The sequence below is a fragment of the Mus musculus genome, chromosome 1 (genome assembly GCF_000001635.26).
Source record: "Mus musculus strain C57BL/6J chromosome 1, GRCm38.p6 C57BL/6J".
NCBI classification, from domain to species: Eukaryota; Metazoa; Chordata; class Mammalia; order Rodentia; family Muridae; genus Mus; species Mus musculus.
This window is the reverse complement of record NC_000067.6, coordinates 160,892,022-160,907,837: the sequence shown is the minus strand read 5'-3', so window position 1 is coordinate 160,907,837 and position 15,816 is coordinate 160,892,022. Positions and strand designations below refer to the sequence as shown.

The 15,816-nt window shown below is 43.2% G+C and overlaps 1 protein-coding gene and 1 pseudogene across 1 annotated transcript in view; both read right to left on the bottom strand.

The window, feature by feature from the left end:
- Nucleotides 1-1,427, bottom strand: part of Rc3h1 (RING CCCH (C3H) domains 1) — a 68,566-nt gene extending 67,139 nt beyond the window's left edge. The window contains exon 1 of the mRNA NM_001024952.2: nucleotides 1,139-1,427. The gene's annotated coding sequence lies outside the window, so the exon portion shown is untranslated. The remainder of the gene's footprint in view (nucleotides 1-1,138) is intronic.
- Gm6177 (predicted gene 6177) lies at nucleotides 14,204-14,730 on the bottom strand (annotated as a pseudogene).

Below are 15,816 nucleotides of genomic sequence, written 5' to 3'. Positions count from 1 at the left end.
TACAAGTCTTGTCAAATCAGGATACTCTGCCTCAGCCTCCTGAGTGCTAGGATTCACAGGCAAGCATAACGGCAGGCTAAAAGTATTGGAAATCTTAGAAAGTAGGCTTTAAATATGAAATTTCAAACAGAGAAAAAAGAATCTTCTCCAAATTTTGGGACAAACTGGAAAAAAAATGATTAGAATATGAGACAGACACATGAACTCCTAAGGGAGACAGATGAACCACTTCTCTGTCCTAAGTGCTTCCAGCAGATACCAAAGAGGTTAATGATATCGCCTCTGCTGTACACAATTCAAAATGGCTAGTTAGAAAAGTTCCGCTCAAACCTTAACAATCTGTCTCCGTGCTGCCAATAAGTGGCTTTGTTTCCAGTTTCACGGACTATTCTGGGATGTCAAGAGTTACATTATTGCTGCTTCAAAAAGAGCCCTTGTTTCGGCTAGCTCCCTCGGACCTGGGATGTGAGTACCGTGGTGTTTACAGAGACCTGATGTTTAGAACCTTGTTAGGAAAGGTCCACCCCTTACTACTCCATCCTTTACCAACAACCACATTTTGTGTGTTTTTGTTGTTGTACACTTATAGTCTTTTTGAAAAAGGCACCTGCACATGGTTTCGTCTTGGCCAATAGGGTTTATCTCCAGGAACTCCTGGGAAACCGACACCCTAAAACCCACTTGGCCAAGGGAGGAAGGGGGCTGGGGAGGGAGCAGCCACGCCTGGCAGCTAGGCAGGAGCGGCGGCTGTTTACAGGCGCCTACTCCCTCCCCCACCGCACAGACAGGGGTCCAAACAACATTTCCTGCGAGCAAACTCACCGCCCGCCCGCTGTCCTCCGAGGGACCTCGGAACCAGTCAGCCTCGGACCCCCCCAACCCCCCGCTCCCGCCCCAGCCTCCCCAGCCTTCCCGGCGTCCAGGGCGGCGTCCGCACCGCCCCTCGGCCTACCTACCCCGGCAGGCCCTCCGGGAGGCACGCGGAGGCCTGAGGCCTAAAGGACGCCGGCCACTGACAAGCCCTGGGGCCGGTCCCGAGCGCAGGGCGGGTGAGGACAGCCCCATCCCCGCAGTCGCTGCCTATTGTTCTCGGCCGCGGCCGCCCCGCTCCCCACACTGCCGACCGCCACTTGCTCACCGCTCTGGTCCGAGCAGCAGCTCCTCTCAGCTCCGAGTCCCTGCGGCCGTCGCCACCGTCGCGGCAGCCGCCGCCGCCGCCGCTGCCACCATCGACTCTGACTCTGTCCCAGGCCGCCGGACCACGGCCGTAGCCGCCACCGCCAGCGCCGCCTCCAGCCCCCCACCTGCTGCTGCTGAGGCTGCTCCTGCAGCAGGGGCCATCTTGTTGGTCGGCCTCCCCTTCCTCCTCCGCGTCCTCCGCCGCCCGTCGCTCGTTGTCCTCGTCCCCTTCCTCTTCCTCAGACTCCGGCCCGCCCCGAGACTGGGGCGGAGATGAAGGCGAGGCTCCTCCTCATGGGGCGTGGCCAACGGGGCGGGGCGTGGCTAACGAGGTGGGGCGTGGTCGTCTGAGGGCGGGGCCGGGAGGAAAGCTCTGAGTCACCGGCCCCAACGCCCTGTCGGGAGCGGGCGACGCGCCCCGCCCGTGTCTCGAGCGCTGTCGCGCCCCGAGTGGAGAAACTTGTCCCACCTCCTCCCGGGCCACCCGCCTGGCCTGTGGCCACAGTGCCTTTGGTGCTGGCAGGCAAGAGGCCAGGCGGTTCCCGTAAGCTCACTCCTATGGAGTCTCGCGCTGCCTCTGAGCTTGTCACTTTCTGAGGTCTGGACTCTTCCTCGACTCTAGCATCTTTTTTCTTATATGCTACCTCTCCCCAGCCTCACTCGCGCTTGTGTGTGTGTGTGTGTGTGTGTGTGTGTGTGTGTGTGTGTGTGTGTGTGTGTCTGTGTGTGTGTGTCTGTGTGTGTGTCTGTGTGTGTGTGTCTGTGTCTGTGTGTGTGTGTATGATGGCGTTTCTCTTAAGCTCTGGACTCTTCCTCTTGTATCTGTTTTGCATCCCACCCCTTTCCAGTACCCTGTGTTGTGGGGTGTGTGTGCACACATCTTCGACATAATTCGGTTTAGCCAAATTCTGGAGAACCGAAAGAAACGGAATTCTAATACTATATAGTATTAAATTTATATTCTAATTTTCACATTAAAACTGTCCTCAAGTCAACACCATAAAATGCTCCCCGCTCTCCTTCTGCTTCCTGCTTTGTCTGTGAAAGCAGAGAATTTGTTGTTCTGTCCTTTCTTTTTTTTTTTTTTTTTTTTTTTTTGTTCTGTTTTTGAGACAGGGTCTCTCTATTATATACCCTTGGCTATCCTAGAAATTCTTCTGTAGACCAGGCTGGCTTTGAACTCACAAGAGTTCCATCTGTCTCTGTCTTCCAAGTGAAGGAATTAAAGGCATGGGCCCCATGCCCAGACTGTCCTTTCTTCACTGTAAACTCACCAACATCGATTTAAAACAAACAAACAAATTACTTCCACATCTCACAAGAAACAATTACTGGGTGGCTGTTGGGCTTGTTTGGGCTTTGTTTTGGTTTCTTTTTTTTCCCCGTGGGTGTTTGATTGTTTGTTTGTTGTTGTTTTGGTTTGGCTGGGTTTGTTTTATTCCCGGAACAGAAAATCCTGGAGCCTGGACTGACCTGGAAGTTCTGAACCTCTGCTCCCTGAGAGCTCAGATTATAGGTATGGCCACCTAGCCATACCTGGCCAGGCTTTGGTTCTTGAGACAGGCTCTTGCTTTGAGACCAGGGTGGCCTGGAGCACGTTCACGGGCTCGTCTCTCACCTCATTTTTAATTTTTTTATTTTCTTGGTTTCTCTGTGTAGCTCTGGCTGTCCTGGAATTCACTCTGTAGGCCAGGCTGGTCTTGAACTCAGATTTATCTGCCTGCCTCAGCCTTCCAAGTGCTGGGATTAAAGGCCTGTGTCACCACTGCCTGCCCTGCAAATCCTTCTGCCTCTTAACTTTAGGCTTATAGGTGTAAGACAGCATATCCAGCTCACACAGCTGAAATATCACACATTTTCCTGAACTTGGAAGAGGTTTTTTTGTAGTGATTATAACTTCATGGTGGTGAGATTTCAGCTTATTTTTAGACTTATTCATGCCTTTATTGATTGTGTTTGCTGCTTTGGAGTGAGCTAAATCTGTAATCTCTTAAACTACTAAATACAGCTGTCCCCACTTATCTGAAATTTCTATGATTTGAGTTAGCTCTGGACAACTGTAAACCAAAAATATTCAGTGAAAAATTCCAGAAATAATTCATGAGTTTTCAATGAATTTTTATAATATGTTGTTATAATTGTTCTATTTATCACTAGTTGTTAACTATGCCTAATTTGTTAAATAAAACCTAATTATTCTTATGTAAAAGTAAACACATAGAAGGTTCTGTACTATTCTCCTTCAGTTTAGTCATCTGCTGAACAGTTGGGAACATACCCTAGTCAGATAAGAGCCTGGTTCTTGCAGTAAGCCAGGACCTGATTTCCAGCAGCCCTAAAGTTTAGGCCAGCGTGTTACTAATCTAAACGTTATCTCTTGGAAAGCCTTTCCCTCCTCAAACAACCAGGGGTCAGTCCCCTACTAGGACAAACAGATAGTCTGTTCCTCCTGCCATTCCTCCCGCCTCACTCCTAGGGAACCTTCCACAACAAAGTTTTAGCTGCTGTTGCTAGGCACACATGCCAACCTCTCTGTTTAGGTGAAAGGAAGTAGCCCGGCTTCCATTACAAACAACCTAATGAGAGTTCCTTAAAATAGGAATAGTGCTATACCTCTGCTAGCTATTCCAACTAACAATAAGCTAAATACAGAGGTTCCTCCAAGTTTATTTGAACTACATAACTGAGCAAATACTTGTTGGAAAAGGAAGAACAGCTCTGTAGAAACAAGTGTTTCTAATGAAATGAACCTGGGAGGAGTCATTTAGGTTTTGAATTCTGCAATTAGACTAGATGTGAGATACAGAAGACAATATGTCCCCCGAGACCAAGTCTATTTAAAAGAGATGTGGTAATCTATCAAGGGGAAAGAATTTCGTGTGAATTTTATCCCGAAATTAATAACTCTTTGTAAATTTTAGTTAGTAAATCAATCTCTCTCCCCCTAATTTTTCTAAGTTTTAACATTACTAGGGTCTTCACATTAAGAATTAGAAAATTAAATTAGATGGTATGCTGGGTTTATATGGGCATATAATTTAAATTTCAAAACTTTGGAGATTAAAGCACCCCATGGCGGTGCACACCGTCAGTCCAGCACTCAAGAGGCAGAGGCAAGGGTATCTCTGTGAGTTAGCCATCTTGGTCTATTAGTGAACTCCAGGCCAGCCAAGGCTACCCAGTGAGACCTTGACTCATAAATGAATGGATCAAATCAGTCAGTCAATCAAAACTTTTAAAATTAAATTTAAAAAGTGTATTGATGAAGACAGCTAGGTATGTTGGCATAGGTCTTTGGTCCCAGTACTTTGGAAGCTGAGGCAAGATGACTAAAATTTCAAGTCCACCTACGTAGGGTGAAAGGTCCTAGCCCACTTTTAAAAACCTATCAAATTCCACCAGTTCCTAAGCACAAAATCCCACCAATCCCTGGGCTCTCCTTGAAATCTCACCAATCACCAGTCTGGAAATCCCTGGAAAGCCTATCCCCTATAGAAAGCCCGTCTCCTGCTCAGTTACCAGCTGCCTCTTGCCAGAGCCGCGTCAGCCACCCACATGCCTTTTTCCCCAAGAAATCTCTTGTGTGAGGTTTGTTGTATGGTGTGACTGTGTGGTATTCTTTGGTTCCCTGCTGCCAGAATACCTTTCCTTCAGACTGTAACACTTGTATTGGGGAAACCTTTCCCCTCAGAGCAGAACTGTAACACTTCCATTGGGGAAACGCTCCCTCTCAGAACTGCAACACCTCTGTGAGGGAAAACTTCCCTCAGAACTGTAGTACTGCCACTGGGGAGGCCTTCCCCTTAGAGCTGTAACACTTAAAGCCTGGGCTATAGAGCGAGACTGTATCAAAACTTAATTCATCTTTTTTAAAAAAAATCTGTTCCTGCTGGGCCATAGTGGTATACATTTTTAATCTCAGCAGTCAGGAGCCAGAGACAGGTGGATCTCTGTGAGTTTGAAAGGTCAGCCTGGTCTACAGAGCCAGTTCTGGGATAAGCAGGGATACACAGAGAAACACTGACTCAAAATAAATAAATAAATAAAAAAAATAAAACATATTACTAAGCCAGGTATGGTGGTACATGCTTTTAATCACAGCATTCAGGAGGCAGGCAGAACGGAGAGTTGGAGGTTAGCCTGGTCATGTGACAGGGTCTAGGCTACATAGACTGTGTCAAAAGTTAAGACAATCTAAATGTTTTATAGTCACTTTGTGCTTAGAAATCTAAGCTATTTAGTTTTATTTACTATTTTATGAAACTTTACTGTGGAATGCCCAGAAATTTAGATTCTGCCCCCTTCTCTACCATCAATATACTACTACTAAACGAATCACTTTGTGGTGAAGCCCTTGGTTCGAAGCCTAGAGGAAACCCTCAGGAAGTCCCCCAGTCTCTATTGTCCTCTGTAATTTTTGTGCTTTGAGTTTGGGTCTCACTGTGCACCCGTGGCTGGCCCGGAACTCGCTTTGTAGACCCATCTGACTGCTAATTTGCAACTATCTTACTGCCCCTATCTCTACATTCTAGGATTGCAGGTGTGTTCCACTATAGGCACCTCAAGAAGCATTTTTAAATCTCATTTTATGTATGTCATCAAAACCATTATTTTATTGATTGAAACAGCAACAAAAAGACTCTCCAGGCAGGATGAATATCACCTTTAATCCCAGTACTTCACAGATGGAGACAAGAGAATTGTCCCAAGTTTGAGGCCAGCCTAGGCTGTAGAGTAAGATCCTCTCTCAAAAAAACCAAAAACCACAAATAATGATTATAAGCTGAGTGATGGCACATCCTAAGGATTCAGAAAGTGAGACAGGAGGATCTCTAGTTGAAAACTGGCCCAGGCTAGGTACACAGCAAAATAAAACGAAATAAAATGACAAGGCGTCAACCATAGTTAGTTCTCGTTGTTCTTGCATAACCAAGGCTGTCCTAAAGCTAACCATGTAGCTGAGATGACCTCTCACTCCTGAGTCCCCTGCAGATTTCAGCACCATCCTAATGACAGTTTCTTTCTTACCTTGAACTCTAAAAAAGAAATTAATGCTATTTTTCAATGAATCTAAATCTGTTAATGACTTGTAAGATTTTCAGTATACCTGTGCTATACTATATCCCTTTTCCGGTTATAGACTAAAAATGAGGCCAGGCAGTGAGGTGTATGTCATTAATCCCAGCACTTGGAAGGCAGAGGCAAGCAGATGTTCATGGGTTCAAGGCCAGCCTGGTCTACAGACTGAATTCCAGGACAGCCAGGGCTACACAGAGAAACTCAGTCTTCAAAAGGAAAACCCAAAAAAGATTAAAAAGGTAAAATTAATTTTAGGCTTCTAGTGGGGAATGTAAGATGAAGTACAGAGCTGTGATGGTTTGAATGGGAAATATCCCCCATTGGGTAGTATTTGAGACTTTACTCTCGGGTGCCCTTTGGGGAAGGGTAAATCTCAGAAACGGGACTTTGAAACAAGAAGCTTCAGGCCAGTCGCTGCTCTTTTCTTCTTCTTCTTCTTCTTCTTCTTCTTCTTCTTCTTCTTCTTCTTCTTCTTCTTCTTCTTCTTCTTCTTCTTCTTCTTCTTCTTCTCCTTCTCTCTCTCTCTCTCTCTCTCTCTCTCTCTCTCTCTCTCTCTCTCTCTCTCTCTCCCCATCCTTACATTACCCCTCCTCTCTGCTATATCTGCTTCCCTATCATGACGAACTTATTCTTCTGGAACCCTGAGCCAAAATCAGGTCATGATGCTTTAGCACAGCAACAGGAAGCAAATCATTATAGAAGGTTCCAAACAAACAAACAAACAAACAAACAAATTAAAATAGAACTATTTGTATGATCCAGCCTTAATAACCTAGTTAGAGAAACACAAGATACACATTTGAAGCAACCAAAGCATAGGATGTAACAAGGGTATGGGTGATCTTCTAGAAGGGGTACCAAACTTACTCTCTGAAACAAACAATCGAATGTCGAGGAAAGATATGAAAATGGAAAAATAACTGATTTTTTCTTTAATACTTTAGATAGGATGGTCCTAAGGCCAGGATTCAAACTGATATTTTGTAGCCCTCCCTCCCTTCCCCAGGTCCTCCCATTTCCCCTATTGGTCTGGTTTAAATACCAGCCCTGTGCCTTCTTACCCTGTCTCCTCTCAATGTCTTCTGGCAACAAGAAACTGTCATCTCGGGGGCCTCATTTTGAGATTGTCTATCTATGTCTCTCTAACTCTCCTTTATAAAGTGTAAAGAAATTGTAAAATGTCACAAGAGTTAAAAATCTCTATGATGTTTTAGAGTCTTCTCACATGTGACAATATTTGGATATTGTTCTGAAGTTCTCAGTTTGAGGCATCAGGGGGATGAAAGAGGACCAAAGAAGACAAACTAGTATCCACTGAAACAGTGTACCAGGGAGATACACTAAGCGATCACACTAGGTGTATGAAACCAGTAGTGTCTGTCATGCCTTGCAGCCCAGTGCAAAACCAAGCACAAATCATTTGTGTAAGTGGGGCCTTAGGTTCAGCATAGCAATCTTCAACACATGCAACCCAAGTGGTATTTCTAGAGCTAGATCCTTGTAGACATGATTTCAAAAGAGCTATTTTATTTTTAAACCAAAAGGTTGCTGAGCCATACATGAAACTATTCCTCCACGGCTGTGCCTGAGCGCCTCCAGCCCCACACCGAGCAGTCTGAACTTCAGCTGACCCGTAGGAGAGCTACCCCAGGGTGATAGTAAACAGACGGCCTTAATGAAAGAGCATTCGTCAAGGTCAGTGTTCTAGACATTTCCCCAAACAGTGTGAAGGAGAAAGCACGGCCACTTTTCCTCAGGCCAAACGCACTGGAATGTCCTGCCGTTTCCCTTATACTAGTTTGCACAGATTCTACAGCGTAGACAATGTAAGCAGTTTTCTTATGTGTTGGAGGCTAGACTTCCAGTACCAAGGTCAGCAGATTGGGTCTTCAGAGGACATTCTCCTTGGCTTGCAGATTGAAGCTTCATGTTCCTACTCAGGGGTCTGTTGTGATCTTTTCTTTGGATTAAGACCCACCCACACAACCTTGTTTTACCTTAATAATAATTATTTTTAAAGATTTATTTATTTGTTTATTTATTATATGTAAGTACACTGAACTGTATTCAGACACACCAGAAGAGGGCATCTGATCTCATTACAGATGGTTGTGAGCCACTGTGTGGTTGCTGGGATTTGAACTCAGGACCTCTGGAAGATCAGTCAGTGCTCTTAACCGCTGAGCCATCTCTCCAGCCCTTACCTTATTTATTTGTTTGTTTGTTTCTTTGTTTGTTTTGATGTCCCAAGACTGGGCTTCTGTGCATAGACAGGGTTTATCTGTGTAGCTGTGACTGTCCTGGAACTTGCTCTGTACACCAGGCTGGCCTCAAACACAGAGATCTGCTTGCCTCTGCCTCTCAAATGCTAGGATCAAAAGTGTGTGCTGCTGCCACCTGGCCCAAATGATATTCTCTAGCAGTAATACATTTTCAATATCTCTGGGCCAATATTCAGTTTAATTTGTTATAGATAGCCATTTTTTAAAAAAGAATATGGGGGCTGGAGAGATGGCTCAGCGGTTAAGAGCACAGACTCCTCTTCCAAAGGTCCTGCATTCAATTCCCAACAACCATATGGTGGCTCATGACCATTTGTGATGAGTCCAATGCACTCTTCTAGTGTGTTGGAAGACAGCTACAATGAACTCATACAAATAAAATAAATAAATAAATCTTTAAATAAAAAAAGAAGACACATTTGTAAGCCATTTGGGAAACCAGAATTTGAAAGACCCTGTGGTTTGAATACAGTTTAACTGCATCTCCATTTCCACACACTGCATTGCAAGTTTGAAGTGTGAAGCTCTGTGAGCAGAGGAGCCCTGTAAGAAGTCAGGCCTAGAGTGAAGTGCAGTCACTGGGACACTGACTTAGAAAGGGGTCAGTGCTGCCACAGCAAGAGACTGAGTTCTTATTAAGAGGCAAGCCTGGCTTTGGACTTCTTAGCTTCTTGTCCTGCACATGATCTCACATGTGGCATGCACTCACCAAGATGCCTTCTGTCATGTTGTGTCTACTGAGGGGACTCTCAGGAGATCTAAATAGATATTAATACTATGCTTCCACATCCCCAAAACCGTGAGATTTTGTTTTTAACTTTTTTTTTTTAAGGTTTATTTATTATATGTAAGTACACTGTAGCTGTCTTCAGACACACCAGAAGAGGGAGTCAGATCTCATTACAGATGGTTGTGAGCCACCATGTGGTTGCTGGGATTTGAACTCTGGACCTTCGGAAGAGCAGTCGGGTGCTCTTACCTACTAAGCCATCTCACCAGCCCACTTTTTTCTTTTTTTTTAACTCAAAACTTTTTTTTTTCTTTTTGCTTACCCAACTTTTGGTATTTTGTAATAGAAGAATGGAAAATAGATTAATCCAAAATGTGTTTTCACGAATTGGAGAGAAAACTTTTCTTTGCTTAATGTCTTACTTTTTAGGTTCTGAACTTGGGGGGGCAGGGCTTTGAGTTCTTTTTTCTTCTCGTCCTCCTCCTCCTATACAGGCATGGCTGGGCAGTGTGATCTCATTAATTACTAATGTGATTAAATGTTAGCTTTAGAAAAGTTGCATTCTTTTATAATAAAGTAAGTATTATAAGATGTGGTTTGTGGATATTAAAATTAGAAAATCCATGTAATACATTGCCTGACAATGTACTACATCTTTTTACTAATGAGTCATCTCCCCAGCCCCTGGATTTCTTTATCCTGACTTCTATCTCTTTAAGACAGGTCATTAGCTAGGCGGGAAGACGGGCCTACAGTAGAAGCCTTGTTGAAGATGAACGCTCAGCTTCAGGGTTAGTGCATATATATACTCCTTTCTGTTTCCCTTGGAGTTTGAATCAAAGTTTTCTTTGACTGTTTCCATCTTCTCTCATCTGTGCTTTCTCTTCTGCCAACCTACTAGACCACTCATTTTCTCACAGGCCAGAGTAGCAATGGCAACAGGTACTATTTCTGGCACTCCTTAGAGTTGTAAATCTCACAGACGACTCAGAGTCCATTTAAATAAACCTTGTTCTCCAACCTTCTAGCTATGTGGGTATGTGATGTCTTTTTATTTAAGTTTCTTTTATGGTTATGTGTATATGTAGGGGAGGTATATGTACAAGTGTGTGCATGTCCTTAGAAGCCAGAGAGAGCATCAGATCCCCGTGAATCTGTTACAGCTAGGTGGCTGCAAGCTGTCTCAGGCAGGTGCTGAGAACGGAACCCTTGGCCTCTGCAATAGCCATACATAATCTTTACTGCTGAGTCATCTCTTCAGCCCTGCTATACAACCTCATTAATTATTAATGCGATTAAAAGTTAGCTTTAGAAAAGTTGAAACCATTTATAATAAAATAAATATTATAATATGTGTTCTACGAATATTAAAGTTAGAAAAGAAATGCAGTTCATTGCCTGACATTTGTTAGGTATTTAATGGAGTTATTAAACTGATGGAGTATCTTTACAGTTTTTTATGGGTGATTTCATCTGATTTTCTTAGGTAAGAGCCACTGACACAGTGGTCAGCAATTCTTTGTGTTAAATGACCAGAAAGGAACTATTTTAGGCTTTGTAGGCCATATGCTCTTTATCAAAGCTACTCAATTCTGATTACTGTACTAATGAGAATGACTGTTTCCAATAAAACTTTATTGATAAAAATAGTGGTGGGCTGTGGAACAGTGGGCGTATGGAACCTGAAGAGACTACTTCCAAGAGTCAGACAGGACCCCCAGTGGAGGGATGGAGACACCAATCCACCTATAAAACTTTTGACCCAAAATTGGCCCTTTCTAAAAGAAATGCAAAGACAAAGATGGAGCAGAGTCTGAAGGAAAGGGAGGCCAGTGATGGGCCCATTTTGAGATCCATCTCATGGGCAAACACCAATTCCTTACACTATTCATGATGCTATGTTGTGCTTGCAGACAAGAGCCCTAGCATAGCAGCCCTCTGAGAGGCTCTACTGAGTATCTGACTGAGACAGATGTAGATTCCCACAGACAAAACACTGGGTTAGAGTTAAAGGAAGGATTGAAGGCCCTCAAGGAGATGGAAACCCCACAGGAAGACCAACAATATGAACTAATCTAGACCCATGGAAGCTCCCAGAGACTGAGACAACAACCAAAGAGCATACATGGGCTGGTTCCCTGGCACATATGTAGTATAGGGCTGCCATGTCTGGCCTCAGAGGGAGAGGATGCATCTAATCCTGTACAGACTTGATGCCCCAGGGTGGGGAGATAGGGGGGCTGCCCTCTCAGAGGCGAAGGGGAGGATGGGGGAGGAATTCTATGAGGGAAAAGGAGCAGCATTTGGGATGTAAATAAACAAATAAATAATAAATAAATAGATAGATGGGTAGATCGATCAATCAATCAATCAAAGAGGCTACGAGATCATTCAAGATTGTATGCGAAGAATAGAATAAACCCTTAGCTTAAAAAAAAATTTTAAGCGGCTTATGAAGCATCTTGCAGTTAGATATTAAGGTTCCCTCACTTTTTGACTTTCAGAAAAAGGGCTGAATTTGCCTTCTCGAGACCTTAATTTATGCTCAATTGCATTGGTATTAGATTTCCCCTCTTGAGTTTAGGGGCTGTGCTATGGTTGACTGTAATGATGCCAGTAACATAGGCTTCTTTAGTCTGGAACAAAGAAGTGTTTCCTTTTTACAACAGGGGTAGGAGAATTAGAAGAAAAGTCAGTGGATCTGTTAGTGTAGCTGCATGTATACATATGTGTGGTTCTGTCTGAACTTTTACAAACCAGTAATTTAGTGACCTATGACCTACTGCTGTAGAAATGAAGCAACATTTTCTCTGCTGGAGAGGGCAAGATTCTCACATACTCTTGAAAGAATGGAAAAATGGGAACATCAGTAAGTTTAGAACTACCTAGATTCTGACCCTTTCCTCCAACTGCTGAGAACTCTTGGGAAATGCAAGGGGTAGTTAGATATTTTCTTCTGCTTCATGGGGTCAGAAAGTCCAGATGCCTACCTGGCTTTTCCCAATCAATTCAACACCCAATATGCTCAGCTGGCATAAGGGAAAATGATTTGAGACTGGTCAACTATATGTCCTTGCTTTGAACTTTGGATCTGCAGTAAATTATAGGAAAGTAGTAAAATTCACCCCACAGCAGATAGATACCCAGAGACTACCAGGAAAGGCACCATAGGCCAATGGTTCCAATGCCTGTCCCATGGCCTGCATTGATGACACCAGGCCATTTCAAGGCTAACCTTGGTTTCCTCACTTCTTGACTTTCAAAACCACCAGTTGCTCAATCTTTTTCCAGTCAATTCCCCTTCCGCTTAAGTTAGAAACTGGGATGGCTCAAAATATGCAAGGAAAAGGGAAAAAAAATCAAGGGACTACAAAAATGTATTTTTCCCATTTCTTATATAGTTACCTTTTCCTCAACTTAATGGAATTGTCTATATTTTCCTATCTGTGCTTTGGTTTTTACAACCTTAGTCATCAGCCTTAAAACTTAAGGTTCCATCTGGATTCATTTCACTGTAACTGAAATGAAGGTATTCCAAATTACATGTTTCCTCTTGTAAACTTAGCTGATTGATTACCTCCAAATATAATAAGCACTTTTCTCACAATTTGATTTGAATTTTTAATTCATCAGCCAAGTCTCTAATTTAAAAACCAATATTGCAGATTTTTCACAGGGGAAAGAGCCGTCTCAACCTCTCCTTGCTGAAGATCATTACAAGTACAATGTGCTTCTTATTCCTTTTGCCAACAAGAAATTTCTTAATCAAGCACTTCATCTAAGGCAATCAAATGTTCCTCATTAAAGTTACATGAAAAAAGATTAGTTTTTAAGTTTCTGCAAAAATATTTAAATTACCAAATTGAAATGTTTGTCTATAGTTCTTTTGTGCAGAGATTCTTAACCTTGTTTTTGTAGCATCTAATCAAAGTCATGGTTGTTCTCTAGTGAGTGTGTTGAAAAAAGAAATCACAGAAATTGAGTTTTGAGACATGGCCTTGCTATATTTCCCAGGCTGGTCCAAAACTCCTACCTCAAACACCAAAGTGCTGACATTACAGGCTTCTGTCACCATATGTCTTAGTTTTCTACTACCCTGACAAAGAACCATGACCAAGGCCACTTAGTAAAGAAAATATTTGATTTGAGGATCACAGCTCTAGACAGTTAAGGTCCATGACTATCATGACCATCATGGCAGCAGGCAGGCAGGAATGGCTTTAGGGCAGTAGCTGAGACCTTATGTCTTGATACTCAAGCACAAGGTAGAGAAAGCCAACTGGGAATGGCTTTTGAGTCTCCAAAGCCCATCCCAGTGACACATCTCCTCCAACAAGGCCATACCTCCTAATCCTTCCCAAGAAGCCATGGGAGGTCTGACAGACAGAGGGAGGACATGCCGAGATTTGCTTGCTGAGGGAGTTACTTTGTAATTAAAGAGTAGAAAATGTACTGAAGGCAAACCAGTGTGTGAAAAGACCTTTATCACCGCACTTCTTGAAAACCTCTCTTCCTTTGACTCAGGAAATTGAGCCTGTTTTTTCTCCTACCTCTTGGACAAGTCCTTTTCTTTAAAGGATCTATTTCAAGTAGACATTAAATGTTGGTGTTCTAAGAATGGCCACACATGAAGTTGCAGAGCTATGGGGCAACTAGCTTTCTTAGGAATTATTAATTATTATTATTATTATTATTATTATTATTATTATTATTATTATTTTGTGAGGTGAAATGCTTTGGAAAAGAGTCTTGTAGCCAGGCTTTGTTTTATTTTGACTTTGAGTTTTTGTTTTTGTTTGGAGACAGGATCTTGCTATATAGTCAAGGCTGGCTTATAACTCTTCATCTTTAGATTATAGCTGTGCACCATCACATCCAGCTCATCAGTTTGTCTATCTGTCTGTCTATCTATCTATCTATCTATTTTTATTTTTTTATGGTGAAAAAAAAGTGTATATTTAGAATTAGCCATCTGGACTCAGTTTAAATGATCCCAATCTTGCTGGCAACATCTAGGGCATCATAATCAGGAGCCAAGCGAACATACGCCTTCTTCTCTCCGTCGGGCCTTATCAGGGTATTGACTTTGGCCACATCAATGTCACAGAGTTTCTTGATAGCCTGTTTGATCTGATGCTTGTTGGCCTTGACATCCACAATGAACACAAGAGTGTTGTCCTCTATTTTCTTCATGGCTGACTCAGTGGTCAGTGGGAAATTGATGATAGCATAGTGGTCAAGCTTGTTTCTCCTGGGCGCACACTTCCAAGGATATTTTGGCTGCCTCCGGAACCGCAGGGTCTTGGGCCGCCGGAAGGTGGGTGACATTCTGATCTTCTTTTTGTGGCTGTGGATGCCTTTCAGCACCGCCTTCTTAGCTTTCAAGGCCTTCGCTTTGGCTTCGGCTTTGGGAGGGGCAGGAGCGTCCTTCTTCGCTTTCAGCGCCATCTTGGCGAAAAGCTCTATCTATTTTTATAAGTCAGGGTCTTTCTGTGTAGCCCTGGCTGTCCTAGAATTTGTTCCGTAGACCAAGCTGCCATCTCAAAGATCTGCCTGCCTTTGCCTCCCTAGTGCTGAGATTAAAGGTGTGTACCACATGACTATATACATGACATGATATGGCTGAAGAGCTGGCTTAGAAGTTAGGACAGTGTACTTGCAGAGGATCCAAGTTTGTTTTAAAGAACCCATATGAGGAAGCTCTTAGCTACTTGTAACTCCAGCTTTATGGCTTCTGACCCCCCTTTTCTGGCTTCCATGGGCATCTGCACGCACAGGTACATACAGATGCAGGTGCACACACACACACACACATATATAATTTAAAACAAAATGTATTTTGTTTTAAAGGCATCAAAGGTAGGCATGGTAACACATGTCTATAATTTCAGCATTTGGGTTAGGGGCAAGAGTATCAGGAATTTAATGTCCACCTGGAATACAAGAGATGCTATCCTAAAAGCTGAAAAGAGGCAGGGTATGGTGGCACATGCCTTTAGCAGAGGTAGGCAGATCTTTGTGAGGCCAGCCTGGTCTACATGGTGAGTTCCAGCACAGCCAGGGCTATACAGAGAAACCCTGTATTGAAAAACAAATGAATAAAATAAAAGAAAACAAAATAATAATAAGTAAGTAAAAAGCTGAAAAGATAAAAGAACAATAAAGAGTTTATCAACTAGCAGTGGTAGCCATGAATGTACATCTAAAAGTACTGAAAGGAGGTTGCCAGGTTAGTTGTCTTATCACTGTGACCTAACAAGTGATTTCAAGGGGGAAGTCTATTGTGGCTCATAGTTTCAGAGGGCTCCTTCTTGACTGCTTGGCTGCATAAATGCATGCATGTACCAGAGACATGCTTTTGCATCTTTACCTTGGTCTGCTGGACTTTTCTTCCTGTCTAGAACAAAGTTCCAGACTAACCAGAGTCCCATACTATGACCCTGAATCAAACAAACAAAAAAACCAAACAAAGGATACCATTGTTGAATAATCCCCAAATGGTGTCCACACAAGGGGACTTCCTTGACTGCTTTAGCCCTGAGCTCC